The sequence below is a fragment of the Cervus canadensis genome, chromosome 13 (assembly GCF_019320065.1).
Source record: "Cervus canadensis isolate Bull #8, Minnesota chromosome 13, ASM1932006v1, whole genome shotgun sequence".
Lineage (NCBI taxonomy): Eukaryota > Metazoa > Chordata > Mammalia > Artiodactyla > Cervidae > Cervus > Cervus canadensis.
This window is the reverse complement of record NC_057398.1, coordinates 25,243,766-25,249,497: the sequence shown is the minus strand read 5'-3', so window position 1 is coordinate 25,249,497 and position 5,732 is coordinate 25,243,766. Positions and strand designations below refer to the sequence as shown.

At 43.9% G+C, this 5,732-nt stretch overlaps 1 pseudogene; it reads right to left on the bottom strand.

Moving 5' to 3' along the window:
- Positions 1–398: 398 nt before the first annotated feature.
- Positions 399–3,929, bottom strand: LOC122451715 (annotated as a pseudogene).
- Between the last annotated feature and the right edge of the window lie 1,803 nt (positions 3,930–5,732).

Sequence of the window (5,732 nt, the reverse complement as noted above, 5' to 3'; positions counted from 1 at the left end):
GAGCTCAGAGTCTTAACCACAGGACCACCAGGGTAGTCAATGCTTTATTCTTTTGTCAATGTCTAGAGATTTCTGAGGTATAAACTGAAAAAACCTGAATAATAAATCATGGAGGGCAGCAGTTGGTTTTCACTGAGGATCTCTTTATTTCTGACCATTTCTTAACAACCTTAACAACATTTCAGTCAACTCAGGTATGACTCTAACAAGCGTATCTCAAGCCCTTTTCCCCCAAAGAAATTTAGGTTCACATTTCCAACTCTATAGGATACATGGCCCCAAAGGTCACATCAAGTCCCCAAGCCAACATTTCCCCTTGCAATCCTGCACCTCTACTGGATCACCTTAGCTTTTCCCACTTGAAGTAAGCAGATGTGAAAAACCATTGATCTCTGCTCCTATACAATGCCACTGTACCTAAATTTTATTTCCAAGAAAGCTTTTGATAGAGGCATCAAAAAGGCAGAACTATTGCAGTGGTAGGTAATGGGCTCCATGTGATAGAATATGTCATCACTGCAGTGAAAAAAAGGGCTGGAGCTAAGCCAGATGGTCCTGGGCTGTCCTAAGACTTTCAGAATCTCCTTCAACCCAGCTTGAAGCTGAGCAAGTCTCCCTTGGAGTAAAACTCCTTGAGAGCTATAACTTTCCCGAGGGGCGGGATAAAACTCTTTACTTAAATTGGGCAGCCCAGCGGTGTGGAGCAGCAGCTTCTCCATGGCAGCCATGGATAGGATGTTCCCTCGCAGACTGAAGGACCGGAGCTGGAAGCAGAGGCTCAGGGCAGGCAGGACGGCCTCAAGTTGGGAGTCCAAGATCACACATTCATCTAAGCCCAGTTCCCAGACAGTGGCTGCTACTTTCTCCAGCAGAATTTGAAGGATTGCAGACCTAAAGTTGGTTACAACAACCCCACTCAGATCCAGACCTTTTAGCTGACTGATGCTCGGACACTGGGACAGATGGGTCAAGTCTGATTCTGTGAGCAAGCAGTGCATTATTGCGAGGTTTTCTAAGCCAGTCTTCAGGCACCTGAGGAGAAATCTAGAAATTAGGTCTGAGAAATCAGGGAGTCAAGTGACCTCCAGGTGGGAGACAAATGATTTGACTAAAGTCAAGGTCTTTCTAACCATCTTCAGAAGGTTAGTACCTGGATGTCCAGTCTCATTTTAGCCTGAGTCCCTTCACCTTCACTGTATGACTGGATCAAATTCCCAGAACCTGGAAAATTCCTTTTCTCATCTCTCAAGCAGAGTACAACATATTCCACTTCTTTAAGAGGATGAATCAAGATAATGGATTTTCTATAACAAGCTCATAGAAGAGCCTGACACCTTGTCTCAATAAAGAGTAGACATCACTGAATTGTTATATTGGGGAGGAAGAAAAAATTCTCTCAAACCAGGCTTTTCTTCAATCATTTCTTGGTCCCAAGGTTTCCTTACGTCTTGGTAAGATAAGGCACCTCAGTGACATGAATAGAGAACCAACCTGGGCAAAACCCACAACATTAGCTAAGGCTGACAGTTAGCAGGGGCTCACTTACATCCCTGCATCATCTGTAAACCACCTACAGCTTGTTACTGTCCTTTTGGCTCCCATCATTTCCAGAATCTTTATTAAGATATATGGAGCAAGCACTGTTTATAATAGCCAGGACATGGAAGCAACCCAGATGCCTATCAGCAGACATAAGGAAGCTGTGGTACATATACACCATGGAATATTACTCAGCCATTAAAAAGAATTCATTTGAATCAGTTCTAATGAGATGGATGAAACTGGAGCCTATTATGCAGAGTGAAGTAAGCCAGAAAGATAAGAACATTACAGCATACTAACACATATATATGGAATTTAGAAAGATGGTAACGATAACCCTATATGCAAAACAGAAAAAGAGACACAGATGTACAGAACAGACTTTTGGACTCTGTGGGAGAAGGCGAGGGTGGGATGTTTTGAGAGAACAGCATCGAAACATGTATATTATCTATAGTGAAACAGATCACCAGCCCAGGTTGGCTGCATGAGACAAGTGCTCGGGCCTGGTGCACTGGGAAGACTCAGAGGGATTGGGTAGAGAGGGAGGTGGGAGGGGGGATCGGGATGGGGAATACATGTAAATCCATGGCTGATTCATATCAATGTATGACAAAAACCACTACAATATTGTAAAGTAATTAGCCTCCAACTAATAAAAATAAATGAAAAAAAAAAGATATATGGAGCAGAAAATATTTTGAAGACAGGCAATATGAGACAGGCTCATTGTGGTCCCAGAGCCAGTGAGCATAGAGCTTCTCTTTAAAAATGCTCAAGTCTAATGTGGTCTCCCCTCCTCCAGCGCCCCCCTTTCACTTCCCTATGTTCCTAAATCATCTGAACACAGATATCCCTTCCTAAGGCAGAAATCACAATCCCTCCATCAGCAGATATGAACTCCCCAATCTGTAGCGGCTTAATAGTGTGTCCCTTTCCAGAGGCTGGATCCAAGTTTGGTCTCCTACCTTGATTTCTGTGGTTGTGTGATACCACACTTCAGGATAGAGCTGCAAAGGAGAACATGCAAATAACCTGCTAGTGTGGTGTTCACTGTTAGTCAGTTGTGCCAGTCTCACCTGAGCATCTGGTCCAGACAGCCACGGAGGAAGGAGGGACATTCCATAGAGAGATCCTGGAGGTGGTGCAGCTTGAGGAACTGAGAGGTAAAGTGGACAACTTGCTGCTCCTGCTCCTCAAAGGCAGACACACAAGAATGGGCGAGAGGATGAGTCTCTGTACACTGCGCATCTGACCCAGGAGAGGAGCAAACAGGCTCAGGGTGGACAGCTGCCAGATGCAATTCACTTGCACCTCCTGGAGACTGTCTAGTGGCATTAAATGCAGAAACTTCATAATGTTTTTGAAGGGGATTGACTCAATCATCAGCTTCTTACAGCACAGGTGTATCGAATCTTTTCTATCTGCTATCCACCGGATGAGGTAGGTGAGGAATTCATCCATGGTCCTTTCCTTGAGACAAAGTTCTATGAACACCTCCAAGGGAGCCAAGGGTCTTCCTTTCCTTAAACTGCCCTCAGACACTGGTGCCATCAGTGAGCTTGAGGACCCATGATCCATGTCTCCAGACCACATGCTCCAGAAGTTCTGGCCAGTATCCCTTAAATTCAGCACCCACAGTTTGCGCCTCCTAATGGGAAACAGTAGATTGAGTGGGATGGTTTAAGATACATACTGAATGAAACCCCACAGTCTCCAAATTGAGGCAATAATCAGACTTCCTACTTGTGCTTATACTTCACCCTTCTAACATCAGCAGTTGCCTTGCCCTCTTCCCTCTCTGCCCCACCTTCCTCTGTCTCTTTTTCCCTTTCTATCCTCCCAGCTTTTCCATTTCTACTATCTTTAGCATCCCTGGGAGGAAATGGCGGTATATTCTCCTAGGCTCCCCTGCATCTTAGGCACTCCTACACTTCTTGAAAGCATTTCCCAAAGTGAGCTCAGCTATGGCCAAGTCTCTGTGTTTCTTCATTGGCATCATCAGAAGCCTCTGGTTCATCCCTTGGCCATCCACTCTCCCTGACACCAGCAGTCTCTTCAGAGAAGTCTTTAAACTTGCCAGTGTACCTGGATCAGACTCACCTTGGGTGAACCTTGTGGGTAAGCAAGGCATTAAGCCCACCCAGGATTGCTTCTACAGTTCCCTTGTGAGGCGTGTGCATCAGGCCCCCCAGAGGCAGATGGGCAAAGGGCCAGGCTCGCACCATGGCCTTCAGAGTCTGTGTGTCTCCCATAGAAGCCTTCGTGAACAGTGGCAGGAAGAGCTCAGTGGGCATAAACTCGAGAGCAGCGATAGCCAAGGCTTCATCCTTCAGCAGGCTCCCTGCTGCTAGTTCCAGGAGCCTAAGTGGGGTCTGGACACTCATTCTGACTCTGCTTCAAAAGGAAACCTGTGAAAGCTGTCAGGGAACAAGGCATACTTCTCAGGCCAAGCATGAACACACATTAGTCTGTTTCCCAGCCTTCAGAGGAACAAACTCAGGGCCAGAGTCACTGCTGATAGAGGTGGAAGAGCCTCAAGTTTTCCCAGTTCCACTCTAAGCTCAGTGGACACAATGCCATAGCTCTGCCTCTTCTGGCATCAGAACAAGGATCCCACAAGTGCCGAGGAGGGAGAAAGGTAACCACTGTTCTTCTCCTTCCACTGTTTTGTGAATTATGTCCCACTGAGAAGTGGGTACCAAGGAACCTGAAACCTGATCCCCATCTTTTTGCAGTCCATCACTTAGGGCCATAACTCTGGGAAGGGAGCTATCATGTGGACCAATGCAGCCTCCTTCCTCAGTTCCCAGTTAATCTGGTTGGTAAAGATTAAGAAGATAGCTCTAAAATGAATGCCGTTTGTGCACAAAGTATTAAAAAAATATATTAAATGTCAAGAAATAAATTTCAAACAGATAAGTTGTTTTCCTTAAAAAGAATATCTGCTTGGTTAAGATATTTAAAATGATATAAACCAAAGTCCAAATCAGTATTCTGGGGATTATAGCAACAGTAAACTGAGAGGCAAAACCAAAGCCTTAAATCTGTTCATCTGAAAAGAAAGTAAAAGGAAAACTCAAAAAAAAGAAAAGAAAAGAAAACCCCCCTCCATCCAGAGTTGCCTATCACCATTTGAGACCTGCAGACTGTGGGTAAGATGAGAATGTTCTTTTATGAGGTTGGTAACTTACCAGCTGTGCTATGGTTGATGGGTGCTCAGATCTCAGATCTGGTGGAGAACCCAGGAGTCACTCGAGAGGAAGAAATCTCTGCATCTCTTCTTCAATGCCTGAGATTTTTATAGGCCTTTCCAATCGCATTGTCCCCCTTTCCAACTATTAACACCCAATCAGAGACAAATGCATGGTTAGATTCCAGAGTGTCCATCAGGTTAATCCTGATTAGATCTTTGCCTATATCCAGGTGAAGTGATTGAATCAGATATTCATTCAGGAAAGAGTATGGAGAAGGGATGGATTCAGAGAATAATTCATTGATTCACTTCACAAATCTTGATTGAGTTTCACTAACAGGAATAGTTGAAGCCTTGAATATAAGAGACAAAGAAGGGTTTAAACAGTTTCTGAGGTTAGAAATAAAAACCAAAATGAAAAGTATCATTATTGAGGGATTTTTGGCCATATCAAAACTATGAAACTGTTCCAGAATTGAAATAGCTTCCAGACAGTTGTGTCATTCCCCAAAGAAGCATCACGAAGTTGTCCCTGTATCAGAATGTCAATTAGGTGTTATGCAGGTAACATAGGAGATTGTGAGCTAATTCGGGAAGCAAAGGAAATGAAATTGGGGGTGTGGTTAGTCCTCCAGAGTTAAGTCAGGCTTATTTAAAGCAGGTCAGGCCAAAGTCACAATGAGAAGTAAGGGTGAGGGCTGGACATTGTGGAACTGGGCATTCCTAAAGGTTTATTGAATCTTTCTATCTGCCATCCACTAGCAGAATGACTCAAGTGTGAAGTGTGGCATCACATGACCACAGAAATCAAGGTAGGAAGCCAAACTTGGATCCAGACCTTGGAATGATTGAAGATAGTGCATAAAATTGGGTTTATTTTTCTTATTACATTTTAACCCAAAACCCATGTTTTCCAAAACTAAAACAAAAATGTAATGTGAATTGTATCATTTTTAAAATGTAACATCTTTTATTGTTGTTGTTCAGTTGCTCC